The sequence below is a fragment of the Misgurnus anguillicaudatus genome, chromosome 2 (assembly GCF_027580225.2).
Source record: "Misgurnus anguillicaudatus chromosome 2, ASM2758022v2, whole genome shotgun sequence".
Lineage (NCBI taxonomy): Eukaryota > Metazoa > Chordata > Actinopteri > Cypriniformes > Cobitidae > Misgurnus > Misgurnus anguillicaudatus.
In genome coordinates this window covers 49,875,397-49,890,372 of record NC_073338.2, presented here as the reverse complement: position 1 = coordinate 49,890,372, position 14,976 = coordinate 49,875,397, and the positions used below count along the sequence as shown (strand labels likewise).

Sequence of the window (14,976 nt, the reverse complement as noted above, 5' to 3'; positions counted from 1 at the left end):
CATGCGCATAACACCAAACATGAACTTCATTTGGTGCCACTTTGGACATCTGAGTAGAAATGCCTTTGTATTGGCCTTGCATATTATGTGCACCATCTGTAGTATGTCTGATGCACTTGCTCAGATCCAAATTGAGCTTCTCAGCAAGCTCTGAAACAAGATGACAAAATATTTTCCAGTTGATTCCTTACACTTGACAATGCTGATAACCCTTTCATGAATTTTGTCTTTTTCCCTCTCTTCTCTGTCCTGTGTACTTTCATCTCCTCTCTCTTCTTCACATTCTTCTCCTGCCTCATGCCCTCTCTCTTCTTCTCCTCTAATACGGACCTACTGGCCCTAACATGAGAATAAACACAGATGATGTCACAAATGCACAAAAATAGACACAATATGTTCTAAAACCTTGCACCAAAAAAAAAAAAAATTGGCGGGTATTCATGTTCTTACCCAGGGCTGAAGATTCAAATTTAAGTTTATAATGGCAAAAACAAGAGTATGCAAGTAAAGAAAAAGACACAAGCACCACACAAGTGAAAATATAATAAATATGTAATATAGTGCACATATTTAGCAAAATACTCCTTTCTATGGTAATTTTTCTCAACTAACCTGCTCTGGTCTTTAAATGGCTTTCTTGAGGTAAATGTAATGTTCAGTGACATAATTGTTCATAATTGTATATGGTATATATACCTTTCGGTAAGTTGTACTGTATCTTTAAACAAAAAGTAACAGATGATCGGTTTACTTGAACTGAGGCGCTAAAGCGATCTGTCACACTAATTTTCTAGCGCCAAAACGGTATTGTCTGAATTACGTAATAAAATGGACAAAACCTGAGAGCTGAGAATTTTAAATGTCAGTTATATAGATCAGTGAGTGGTGGCCTATTACAGCGGGAATATCATAAATTTTTCAAACAAAACAATGCAGTAGCCAGCATTTTTTTGTGATTTTCATAAAAGTTTCACAAAACGCCTTCCATGAAAATTTTCTTCTAAAAATATATAAACATAGAAATATATCAAATGAAAGAACAGACCCTCTGCTTTCAAACAAACAATAAACAAACAAAAAAATGGGGGGAAAAACATTTCATCCTATCTATATTTTTTCTCTGCTTATAAACTCTTACATATGGGTATTTTCTCTAAAAATAAAAATTTTAGCTGAAATAATTGCATTTTTGTGAAGGGATTTTGTTAGAGATCAGATTCAGAGTGAATATCAAAAAATACATAGATTTTAAAATGAGTAAATAAAGTTTTGTGTTCAGTTTTTCATAAAGTGGGTAATCTAGTAGCGCCATCTTGTGGAGAATCGCGGGATTTACAGATTAACATAACATTTCTTCAGAAACACGTTTTTTATGCAAATGTTTTTTTCTTTGACGAGATAACTTGTCAATGGCGGAGAAAAAGTTAAAGGTCCCGTTCTTTCTGTGTTTTTGAAGCTTTGATCGTGTTTGCAGTGCACAATATAATGTGTTCATGTTTCATTGTAAAAAAATGTGGTATTTTTGCACAATTTACTTATCTGTATACCGTAGGGCAGTGTTCTTCACTCCCAATCCTGGAGAGCCGGTGTCCTGCAGAGTTTAGCTCCAACCTTAATCAAACAAACCTACCTGTGATTTTCTAGTGATCATGAAGACATTGATTAGCTTGCACGTGTGTTTGATTAAGGTCGGAGCTAAACTGTGCAGGACACCGGCTCTCCAGGGTTGGGAGTGAAGAACACTGCCGTAGGGTGACCATACGTGCCATTCTTCCCGGACGCATCCCGTCCAGAATTTCGGTGCATCTTCCGGAAGTCGTATTTGTTGACTGCATACGCAATTCAGTTAAAAACATAAGATATACAATCGTAGTTTCATTCTTACCTTAAAATGTAACGGTTGCTTTACTGTAATAATAATAATAATAATCCTCTATGACGTATGCGGTCGACAAATACGAGTTCCAAAAGACGCACCCGAAATCCTGGACAGGACGGGTTCGAGAAGAATGGCACGTATGGTCACCGATGTTTTCACTGTCCTAAAAACGAGCTGATGTCTTCCTTGTTCTGTGAAGTCCCACCTTCAGAAATACGTAAAGAGTTCTGATTGTGTAGTTTGTTTAGTGTGTTGTGATTAAACAGCAGCTTAGCTTCCCGTTAGCGTAGCTGATGACTGAGTATTCCTGTGGGCAGAGTTTAGTCAAAAAAACGTTCTACTGACGTCATTAAAGCAGGAAGTAGAGGACTGTAGTCCAAACCGGCTGTTCGCTGTAAACTTTAAAAGGGGAATTCTGTTAAAGAAAATATATCGCCTGAGAGTGAACTTTGAGGTTTATAGTTTTACAGATATTATTTATGCTATTATAGCAACATTACACATTAACTAGGGTTTGAAAAATTGGATCAGAAAGAACGTGACCTTTAAATGTCTGTCTCACCTCAACAGTCAGGGCCGCCCTGCTGACATCTTCACTTAAGTCTGTTGCCGTCCTGCCAGCAAATAATTCATTTGTCTTGACACATTTGGGGGCATCTTTTCTCTCTCTCAACTTCTCGGCCCCTCCTTTACACTTAGAGATTTTATTCTTTAACTTATTGAATTTTGTTGCACATCATCACATCGCTGCAGTTGTAAAGCTAGAACTTGATTCTGATTGGCCAATGCTCAGTGAACGCGTCACCGAGCCTGACTGCGTAAGTTTGTACGTAAGTTATTCCTATTCATAAATATTAAAATCACAGGCATTGGCATTTCTTACTAATATTAATTAAATGTTTTCAGTCATATTTTCTGACTCAAGACAGTTTACCCATTTACTTAATGAAATGATTATGATATTCAGAGAATTTCACAATATTGATCATTAACGCACCGGCCCAACCGAACAGCGTCCCACCGGAAATCTATTTTACTTTGAATTCTAATTTCTATTATAAAATATAATAAAATGATGCTATAAATAACACAAAACACTTTGTTACCATGTTTTTGAGTAGTACTGTGGAGCTACCTTGCAGTTTCATGTAAATACTGTGGCATACAGTGAAGGTATGGTGATAAAGGCTCTTCTGGCTAAATGTTGATAATTTGTGTTGTTATGTTGCCCTCTTTTATTAATCTACAAACCTCCCACCTATATCACTTTGACCCAGATTCACAGACAAGACTTCAGCAAACTCCAGACTAAAATGCATGTTTGTGCCGTCTTAACTGAAAACGTCTCGGTTACGTATGTAACCCTCGTTCCCTGAAGGAAGGGAACGGAGACGTCACGTCGTGACCGACGAATTGGGAACCGCTCCGCGGTGGCAAATCTACTTCGAGAAGCTATTAAAAAGGCCAATGAAATTGGCATGCAGATTATTTGCACCTGCTGCGCTGCCCAGCCGCGCGGGTATATAATGAGAGGCAGGTGCAGTAATCAAATCAGCTTTTTTCGCTGAGAAGCCGGCAAAATAAAGGGGCCGGCCGACTCAGCAGTGGAACAGCAACTGTGGCGACGGGACGTGACGTCTCCGTTCCCTTCCTTCAGGGAACGAGGGTTACATACGTAACCGAGACGTTCCCTTTCAGTCGGTCACTACGACGTCACGTCGTGACCGACGAATTGGGAATCCCTACCAAAGCGCCACTGGAGCTGACCCTTCCAGTGCCTGCGTAAAACCTTCCGTCTTCACTTTACGAGAGGCGGAACCTAGGCTTACAGCAGAAGGCCGGTCACTACTTGTTCCTAAACCCACGATAGTGAACTAGGCAAACTGGGAAGCGAATCCAGCCTGGGCGGAACTAGGAGACGCTGCGGAGCCAACCCAGAGGAGATTGTACGAATGGGTGGCGAAAATAGCCCATAGGTCTATGACGTGACTCTCATAACTATATTTATACTAGAGAGAGAGCAGAGCGGGCTCTGCAAGGGACAACGTGGCAGATTAGCTCCACGGAAATACGCGCATAGGACACCTCACAGGGGCGCTATACGGGGGCCTAGCCAAACACAGGATTTCAGGAATACAGCTAATGAGAGGCTGACAGCCGATGCTCCGCATCATCGACTGAAAAGGCGATGGAGGAAAGGCAAAACCTTATTTTGTGACGTTTTGACCTTATGGCCTTCCATATTGGCGCAGTCGTTCAGCACCAAAACGGAGGCTGCAAGCCGACACAGGAGCCGACTCTGAGTGTTTCTACCGGTTTGAGGAGAGAACACGAGAGGATACCGGCTCAATACGAACACTGTAAAATCTGGTGAACGTGTTAGGTGTCGCCCAGCCAGCCGCTCTACAAATGTCTGCTAGCGAGGAACCACGAGCAAATGCCCAAGATGATGCCACACTTCTAGTAGAGTGGGCTCTCAAATTAAAGGGGCAAGGGACACCCTGCTTTTCATACGCGAGGGCGATAGTGTCTACAATCCAATGAGACATCCTCTGCTTAGTGACAGCCTTCCCTTTCTGCTGACCACCGTAACAGACAAAGAGCTGCTCTGAGGTTCTAAAGCTTTGAGTTCGGTCCACATATACATGCAAAGCGCGCACAGGGCATAACAAAGCCATGGCTGGGTCTGCTTCCTCCTGGGGCAGAGCTTGTAAGTTCACCACTTGATCCTTAAAAGGAGTGGTGGGAACTTTGGGCACGTAGCCGGGCCTGGGTCTCAATGTTACACTGGTATTAGCGGGCCCGAACTGAAGGCACGAATCGTTGACCGAGAATGCATGAAGATCCCCTATCCGTTTAACCGAAGCCAGTGCAAGAAGAGTTAAAGTTTTCATTGTGAGAAATTTGATACTCACAGAATGCAGAGGCTCGAATGGGGCAAGCTGGAGTGTTTTCAGCACCATGGACAAGTCCCACGGAGGACTAGAGGGCGGACGAGAAGGAGTCAGCCTTCGTGCACCTCTTAAGAATTTAATAACTAGATCGTGCTGACCCACAGATTTACCGTTTATCGGTGAGTGGTGCGCGGATATTGCCGCGATATCTACTTTAATGGTAGAAGGTGACAGCCTCTTCTCCAGACGATGCTGAAGATACGAAAGCACGACTCTAATAGAGCATTCTCGGGGGTCCTCTGACTGTGAAGCACACCAAACAACGAACAGGTTCCATTTAAGCTTATAAGCCTGTCTAGTAGACTGCGCTCGCGCCGCAAAAATAGTGTGAGATACCGCTTGCGGTAAATCATTTAGAACCTCCGCGTCCCGTCCAGCGACCACACATGAAGGTTCCATAGATCGGGACGCGGGTGCCATAATGTGCCCCCTTCTTGAGAAAGAAGGTCCTTCTTCAGGGGAATCTTCCAGGGAGGGGCTGTCGCGAGGAGCGCGAGTTCTGGAAACCAATTCCTGGTTGCCCAATACGGCGCGACTAAGAGAATGCGCTCCTCGTCCTCCCTGACTTTGCACAGTGTTTGCGCAATGAGGCTCACTGGGGGGAAGGCGTATTTGCGTAAACCCTGCGGCCAGCTGTGTGCCAGTGCATCCACCCCGAGAGTTCCCTCGTTCAGTGAATAGAACAGGCGACAATGTGTCGTTTCTGGGGAGGCAAACAGATCTACCTGTGCTTTGCCGAAACGTTTCCAAATTAGCTGAACCGTCTGGGGGTGGAGCCGCCATTCGCCAGGACGCGCCGCTCGTGAGAGCGCATCTGCCGCTGTATTGAGCGACCCTGGGATGTGAATGGCACGAAGAGACCTCAGATTCTTCTGACTCCAAAGGAGGAGATGACGGGCGAGATGCGACAGGTGACGAGAGCGCAAACCGCCTTGGCGATTGATATACGCAACAGTCGCAATGTTGTCGGTGCGAATTAATACATCCTTGTCTCGAAGCTCGTTGCTGAAACGAATGAGAGCGAGATGCACAGCCAACAACTCGAGGCAATTTATATGCCAGCGTCTCTGGAATGTCGTCCAGACACCCGAAACTGCATGCCCGTCGTACGTGGCTCCCCATCCCGTGTTGGAGGCATCCGTGTACACAATGGCATGCCTGGAGACCTGTTTTAATGATACCCCTGCTCTGAGGAATGACGGGTCTAACCACGGAGTGAAATGGAGACGGCACGTCGGTGTGATCGTTACGCGGTGCGCGCCGGTGAGCCACGCTCTCCTCGAGATTTGGTCGTGAAGCCAACGCTGAAGCGGTCTCATATGGAGCAGCCCGAGCGGTGTCACGGCCGCTGCTGCCGCCATATGACCCAGGAGCTTCTGAAATTGTTTCAGAGGGACCGCGCTCTTGCCATTGAATGAATTTAGACAAGTCAGAATGGATTGCACACGCGCTTCTGTTAGACGTGCGGTTAAATTGACCGAATCCAGTTCCATACCGAGAAAAGAGATCCTCTGCGTGGGGCAAAGTTTGCTCTTTTCCCAGTTGACCTGAAGACCGAGACGGGCGAGGTGTTTTAACACACGGTCCGTGTGATCGCAAAGCATCTGACGGGACTGGGCTATTATTAACCAATCGTCGAGATACGCTAGAATGCGCACACCGTTCTCTCTCAGGGGTTTTAATGCCCCCTCGACTACTTTCGTGAATACACGGGGAGAGAGAGAAAGCCCGAACGGTAAGACTTTGTACTGATATGCCCGCCCCTCGAACGCGAAGCGGAGAAACGGCCTGTGTCGAGGAAGTATCGAGACATGAAAGTACGTGTCCTTCAGATCGATGGCTGCGACCCAATCGTTTGGACGAATGCATTGAAATATGCTCTTGTGCGTCAGCAGTTTGAATGGCAATTTGTGAAGCGCTCGATTCAGTAAACGCAGGTCCAGGATCGGTCGCAACCCGCCGCTTTTCTTGGGTACAATGAAATAAGGGCTGTAATACCCAGATTTCATCTCGGCTGGAGGGATCGGTTCAATCGCATCTGTCGCCAAAAGAACAGCGATCTCGGCACGGAGAACATGCGCGTCGGCGTTTTTCACCGTAGTAAACCGAATGCCCGCAAATTTGGGAGGGCGCCGGGCGAATTGAATCGCGTAGCCGAGACGAATCGTGCGTAAAAGCCATCTCGACGGGCTGGGAAGCGCTTCCCACGCCCCCAGATACCGAGCGAGGGGAATTAACGGCACGATCGGAGTACCCGCGGCGAGGGGAGCGGATGTAACGGTTGCTGCGCTCTCTGTGATAACAGCAACGGAGGTGTTGTGAGGTGTGCCACTCACCTTTTTCCCCTGATGGGGGGCAGAGCTGGGGAGATCTCGATGTAGAAGACTCACCCGTCGTGACACACCCGGTGGCGAAAGAGGAGGAGGAGGACATAGGGCTTTGTGCCCGTCCGTAGCTCTCACGCTCCTCTGAAGACCTGGAGAAGGAAGAGGAATTCGCTCTTTTTGTGGTTTTGTGGGTGCCGGCTGAAAAGCCGGCGGAACAGAAAAAAACTGAAACCAAGGATTCCCCACCCGGCCCTCCTCCGGTGGGGGGAGTGGTGCCTTCACCATCTCCCGTAGAGCGATCCCCCCCATCTCCAGGTCGCCCGTCTCAGGGTCGTTTAGCCTTACGTTTTCCACCTCTCATGGCAGGCTGCTGAGCGGGCGGGGCGGGCTGCTGGCGGCCGGTTCCTCGCTTCCTAGAAGAAGTGCCCCGAGGAGGAACGGGGGCGGCCGCCGCAGGACGCCCTCGGCGAGAGGCAGACTGAGGTGCCGACGTCGAAGGGGCAGATGGACGTTTCCGACGCGGCAGGATCTTTGCAATGGCCTCAGTCTGTTTCTGAGCGGTGGAAACCGCCTGTGCAAAGTTTTCCACCCTCTCGCCGAACAGGCCGGCCTGGGACACCGGAGCATCTAGGAGCTTAATACGGTCCTGCTCCCGCATGTCGGCCAGGCACAGCCAGAGATGGCGGTCCTGGACCACCAAAGTGGACATCGCACGTCCGACCGCCCGTGCGGTGACCTTAGTGGCTCTGAGCGCCAAGTCAGTAGCCGCACGGAGCTCTTTAAATGCGGCCGAATCGTGACCACCCTCGTCCAGGTCACGCAGTGCCTTAGCCTGGTGTACCTGAAGTAATGCCATGGCATGGATGGCAGAGGCCGCTTCCCCACAAGCACGGTAGGCACATCCTGTTAGTGCAGAGGAGTACCTACATGCCCGCGAGGGGAGGGTCGGCCGATCTCGCCAATGGGAAGAGGACCCGGCCGGACACAGTTGCATCGCGACGGGACACTCAACCGGGGGGAGATCGGTGTACCCTCTAGCGGCCCCGCCGTCGAGGGTGGTGAGGGGTGAGGGCTGATACGGCCGCTTCCGGGAGGAAAAAGGATTTTTCCACGACCGTGTCAGTTCCTCATGAACCTCGGGGAAGAAAGGCACTGGTGGCTGGGTCTGCTCTGTTCTAGCAGACCCGAAGTACCAATCATCTAGGCGGGATGGCTCGGGTGGAGATGGTTGACGCCACTCCACTCCGACCGTACCCGCCGCCCGAGCGAGCATGGCCGTCATCTCGGGGTCGAGCGCAGCGCCCCCTAACCGTCCCGAAGGAGGCAGAGGGTCAGACTCAACGTCCGAGAGAGACGGCCCCCCCTCCGATGCTGCGGACGAAACAGAATCCCGTGTGGTGCCAGCGGTCCCCGAGGGCAACGTAGAACACGCGCTCCCGGTTTCCATTGGCACCTCCGGCTGTGGATCAGGGTGCTGAACTTCACTGCCACCGTCGGTGGACTTATTCAGCACCGTGATGCGCAAGTCGTCCTTCGCAAGCATCACGGCCGCCTTCTTAGCGCCGGATGGCTTGGAAGGGGGGCGGCGGTCCCGGAGGTACGCCACCCGACTGCGCAGATCCACCACAGTCATGTTCAGACAAACCTGACATGTACTGTCGCGAAACGCTGCCTCCGCATGCTCAAGCCCCAAGCATGAGAGGCAACGATCGTGGCCGTCACGAGGATTCATGTACAGCCCGCATCCGGACAAAGCACACGGTCGGAATGTCATCCTGAAAAGGACGCCACCCGACCTGTGACACGAGAGAACGGCTGCCTTTACAAAGGCACAAGTTCAAGCTCGTGTTGCTCTTTTAGGGAATTCACTCTTTAGATGTAATGCGTGAGTTGATGAAGCACGCAGGGGAGAGGCAACGACACACTCAAATAAAATCAAAAGATAGAAATTAAAGAGGTGGAACAAATGCGAGTCTCCGCTGAGGTGCTGTCTGTCCTACCAACTTCGACACACACAGAGGTCCCAGAAAGGATTGCTTCTCAAGAGCAGAATGCTGCCGGCTTCGAAGCGAAGGGCTGGTTTGATTACTGCACCTGCCTCTCATTATATACCCGCGCGGCTGGGCAGCGCAGCAGGTGCAAATAATCTGCATGCCAATTTCATTGGCCTTTTTAATAGCTTCTCGAAGTAGATTTGCCACCGCGGAGCGGTTCCCAATTCGTCGGTCACGACGTGACGTCGTAGTGACCGACTGAAAGGGAACAACTTACACTGACTGACCTTAAAATATTTCACTGTCATTGTTTTGTGTCGTACTGCACACCAGTAGACTCCTGTTTTTATCTGAGACACATTTAAACTAAAAACTATTTAAATGTCATCATTAACTAAAACTTATTCTTGACTTAATCTCTATCTGTAAAACCAGGTCATGTTTTTTTAAACATTATAGCAGCTTATGTTTGTTTTAATGCATTCATTTAAAATCTGTATAATCAATTATCTGTAGTTTAAACTTCTATTTATGTTTTCTTTTCTAAATGTGAATTGTTTGTGTAAATAGTGTAAACTCAACACTAGAGGACAAACACTCACACTGACTTGAATGTTGAATCAGTTTAGTGACAAACATCAGAGAGATTTGATCTGTTATTCTCTTATTTCACCACAAAATTCACTCATATTTATGGCAGAGCATTTTCACAAAGGTTTGGCTACTCGAGACTGTGACTTTCTGTGTGAGACTGACATCTAGTGGACTTGTTTATTATATGACTGACACACCTGTTTGCACACGTTTCATAAACACAACCAGGAAATTATTTGAGTTCAGAGAAACTGAAACTGTTGAGCTGTTGTGTGTTTAGTTTTATTGTTTGTAAGTAAATACGGTGAAATGGCAGAAGCGAGTATTTCAGTGATTCAGGATCAGTTCATCTGTTCAATCTGTCTGGATTTACTGAAGGATCCAGTGACCATTCCCTGTGGACACAGTTACTGTATGAGCTGTATTACAAACTGCTGGAATCAAGATGATCAGAAGAGAAACTACAGCTGCCCTCAATGCAGACAGACCTTCAATACAAGACCTGATTTAAATAAAAATGTGGTGATTACTGAGATGATGAAGATGCTGAAGAAGACAAAACTACAAGCTGCTCGTCCTGATCACAGTTATGCTGAAGCTGGAGATGTGAAGTGTGACGTCTGTACTGAGAGAAAATACAAAGCTGTCAAGTCCTGTCTGGTGTGTCTGAACTCTTACTGTCAAACTCATCTTGAACAACATGAGAATTTATTCAAAGGCAAGAGACACAACCTGATAGACGCCACTGGACGACTTCAGCAGATGATCTGCTCTCAACATGACAAACTTTTAGAGATTTACTGTAAAACTGATCAGCTCTGTATATGTTATCTGTGTATGGTGGATGAACACAATGAACATAAAACTGTATCAGCTGCAGCAGAGAGGACTGACAAACAGGTAAGAGCAGGCCCGGATTGGCCATAGGGAGAACCGGGAGGATTCCCGGTGGGCTGGTCTGTTTTTTGGCCACGAGGGCCGGTGTTGTCATGCCACTGGGATGACGCGTATTTGCGGGTGAGAGATGTCTCCGCCGCTTTATGCACAAGTTGATTGTGTCCCGAGTCCCGACCACTTTGGAAGAATTCTTGCATTAGGGTTCATTGACATCTAAAACGCATGGGAAACGCAGGACGTGCCGCTGTCTTCTGGTTTTCAAAGCGCTTACTTGAACACGAGTTTTGTTTCAGACGCGTCTATATTGAGTGCGCTTGCCGGCCGCGCGTCTATTATATTTTAAATAAACTTGAGCGCGTCTTTTGAGTGCGCTTGCCGGCCGCGAGTCTATTATATTTTAAATAAACTTGAGCGCGTCTTTTGAGTGCGCTTGCCGGCCGCGCGTCTATATTTTAAATAAACTTGAGGGCCTCTTTTGAGTGCGCTCGCCGGCCGCGCGTCTATTATATTTTAAATGAACTTGAGCGCGTCTTAATACAAACGGGTTGGCCAAAAGGAAAAGAATTTACAAAACGTTTTATCCAAGTCATAGATGAATTCTCTATGAATAGTCATTATTCATCGTTTATTGCAAGAGGAACAAAAATCTATTTGATGCAAAACTCATTAGTTTATTTGAAAAAAGTAGTTTCAAATGATGTTTTCTTTTTTTAACACATTGTAGGCCTACGTTATTTAGCAATAGACATGATCTAAGTACTAAACAAAGATACAGATTTTTTCCCATTTGTTTCCAATGCATACTTGATAAATCTTGCTTGTGTATATATCAGGGGTTTCCAAACGTTATCAACCCAACAGTTAATCTCAAGACTCACCATTTTTTAGAAATAGAAATATAGAGGAAAACACAAACACATTTGTTTCTTTTAGTTTTTGAATAAGTTTAATTTAGTAATATTATGGTCTTATGGTAGGGTATAATTGTTTACTGCATTTGCACGGAATATGAAATTATATATTTGAAAAATAGTGAATTGCAAGGCTGCGGAGAACAGTGCACTACTGCAGACTTATACTACTGAGGGTTTAAAGATATTATTTTAATAGTCAGTCGTGAACTAAAGTGGGCCGGTCTAAGGCATGAAACTCCAGGGCTGAAAATGAGTCCCACTCCGGCCCTGGGTAAGAGATGAAAACACTGAGTGATGTGTTAATGTGATAAGATCTGCCTAACTGTATAGTGTGATCATGTTATTTCATACAAAATTAAAGATCCTTATCACTTTCCACACGTATATAAAACACATGTATTTTATTTACAGTAATGTACATTTATCTGTTTAATTATTATTTCCACATCCAACAGAAAGAACTGAAGGAGACGCAGAGAAAATATCATCAGAGAATCCAGGAGAGTCAGAAGAAGCTTCAGGAGCTGAGAGATGCTGTGAAGACTCATAAGGTGAGTTTTGATGAGAAGAACAACTGCTGTCTGCTGTTTCAGATCTGTTTCAGACTCAGTTAAGACTCTCATCCAATCAGTCAGTGAGGAGTTCAGTGCTGGATGACTTTCACTGAAGTTCACTGTGTGTAACAGACTGTGTGATGTACCAGTAAGAGCTGAATGAATGCTGCTGATTCTAATGCTCCTCTCTCTGTGTGTCCTAACAGCGCTCTGCACAGACAGCAGTGGACGACACTGAGAGGATCTTTACTCAACTGATCACATCCATTGAGAGAAGACGATCTGAGGTGACACAGCTGATCAGAGATCAGGAAAAGACTGCAGTGAGTGAAGCTGAAGGACTCTTGAAGCGACTGGAGCAGGAGATTGATGATCTGAGGAGGAGAGACGCTGAGCTGGAGCAGCTTTCACACACAGATGATCACATCCATTTCCTCCAGGTAACAGAGATCAGTGATCTTTAGGAAGTGAAGAGCATGTTTTACTCAGATGATATTTTCTATGAAATGTTTCAGTGTCATGAGTTTATGTTTGTGTTTGTGTAGAGTTTCCAGTCTCTCTCTGTTCCTCCTGGATCTACAGACTCACTCAGCATCACTGTCAGCTCTCTCATCTCTTTTGATGATGTAGGAAAATCTGTGTCTCATCTGAGAGAGAAACTGGAGGATTTCTGTAGAGAAGAGATAGAGAAGATATTTGATAAATATAAAGCACCTGTTTCAGACATAAAGCACACATCATGTAAAAATAATATTACATTTTGTAGAAATCGACAGAATATCCCTCACTGATTCTCAATGAATATTTTTTCAACAGTTACTCCTGAACCTGAGACCAGGGAGCAGTTCCTAAAATGTGAGTCTCAATAAACAACAAATAAACACACTGATGCTGATAAAGACATGAACAGTGATAATCTTCATTTCAGTCATTTTAAACTCCTCTATAATGATACTCATGAATCAAACTGAATGTGCAGAATAAACAGAAAATAAATAACTGTGATCGCCTACAATGAAACATAACTGTGAGATCAAATAGCAGTTCATAAATCAAGTTTCTCATTTAATATTTAAATTTCAGAAGCCATTAAGTTTTTCTATAAACAAAAATTCTCTACACTTAAATAAATTGATAACAAAATATATTTTAAAGTGTACAACTCCAGAACAGAGGGACTTTAACAATGTTCACACATAAACCTTTTACACACACATTATGATGAATATAACAGTAAAACAATCAGATTAGATTCTGTCTATACTGTAAATGATCTATGTTCACTTCTTAACACATTGACAGTTCTCAAAAACTAAAATAAATAAGACTTGAAGTTTTATTTTAATTATTGAAATGCACAATTTAACATTTAAATGATGTTTTTGATTTGTCTTCATCAGATTATCATCACTTCACTGCAGATACAAACACAGCAAATAAATATCTCCATCTGTCTGAGGGGAACAGAGTGATTACTTACACTAACGCAGTCCAGCAGTATCCTGATCATCCAGACAGATTTGATGGTTATCCTCAGGTGTTGTGTAGTGAGAGTGTGAGTGGACGCTGTTACTGGGAGGTTGAGTGGAGTGATAATGTGGATATATCAGTGTCATATAAGAGCATCAGCAGGAAGGGAGTAGGTGATGAGTGTTTGTTTGGATTTAATGATCAGTCCTGGAGTTTGTGCTGCTCTAAATCCAGTTGTTCATTCAGGCACAATAAGATTAAGACTGAACTCCCTGTAGTGAGATCTTCTAGAATAGGAGTTTATGTGGATCACAGTTCAGGATCTCTGTCCTTCTACAGCGTCTCTGACACAATGACCCTCATCCACAGAGTCAACACCACATTCACTAAACCTCTCTATCCTGGGTTTTATCTTTGGGGATCAGTGAAACTGTGTGATATTACAATATAGATGATACAGAGAGTCTAGTACAAATAATTTTGTCATATTAGAAGTCTGAACATGATGAATCAACAGCAATGAAATAATAAGTCTTTTATTTACTAACTAGTAATTTTAAATAACTGATTGTAATGTTATATTTTAATAATTGTATTTTGTCCTGTGAAACGTCTCGGTTACGGATGTAACCCTCGTTCCCTGAAGGAGGGAACGGAGACGTCACGTCGTGACCGACGAATTGGGAACTCGCTTAGAGAGACCAATCTGCTTCGAATACTACTAAAACGCCAATGAACTTGGCATTGAGATATTTGCATAATGCTGGCGCCGCCCCGCCAGGTGCGTATATAAGGCGCACGTGCAAATAGGGAAATCAGCTTCTGTTCGCTGAGAAAGCCGGAAAGGTGACCGGCCGTAACAGCAGGTGGCAGCACCTGTGGCGACGGGACGTGACGTCTCCGTTCCCTCCTTCAGGGAACGAGGGTTACATCCGTAACCGAGACGTTCCCTTTCAGTCGGTCACTACGACGTCACGTCGTGACCAACGAATTGGGAATCCCTACCAAAACGCCACTAGGGGCTGACCTCTTCCAGTGTCTGCAAAAAGCTCTCCAAATCCCCTTAAGGGAATGGAGAATAGAATAAGGCAGAAAGGCCGGGCACTAGACGTTCCTTTAACCCACAGTAGTGCCAGCGACTGGGAAGCGCCCTACCAGAGCGGGATAGGAACGCTGCGGAAGCCACCGCCCCTTTTAAGGGCTAATGGTGGGCGAAAGTCAACCGTAGTTGAGGTAAAATGACAGCCGTGGCTGTGTAAGCAAAGCAGTGCTCTGCTAAGGGAAACGTGGGCTGGTAGGATTAACCCCACGGAATAATACTCACAAAGGAACCCGTTGGGACACAATGTGGAGCCCAAGCCAAACACGTAGGTTCATAAGAATACAGCTAGTG

At 45.5% G+C, this 14,976-nt stretch overlaps 1 pseudogene; it reads left to right on the top strand.

The window, feature by feature from the left end:
* Nucleotides 1–9,882: 9,882 nt before the first annotated feature.
* LOC141349258 (tripartite motif-containing protein 16-like) lies at nt 9,883–14,045 on the top strand (annotated as a pseudogene).
* The last annotated feature ends 931 nt before the right edge of the window (nt 14,046–14,976 follow it).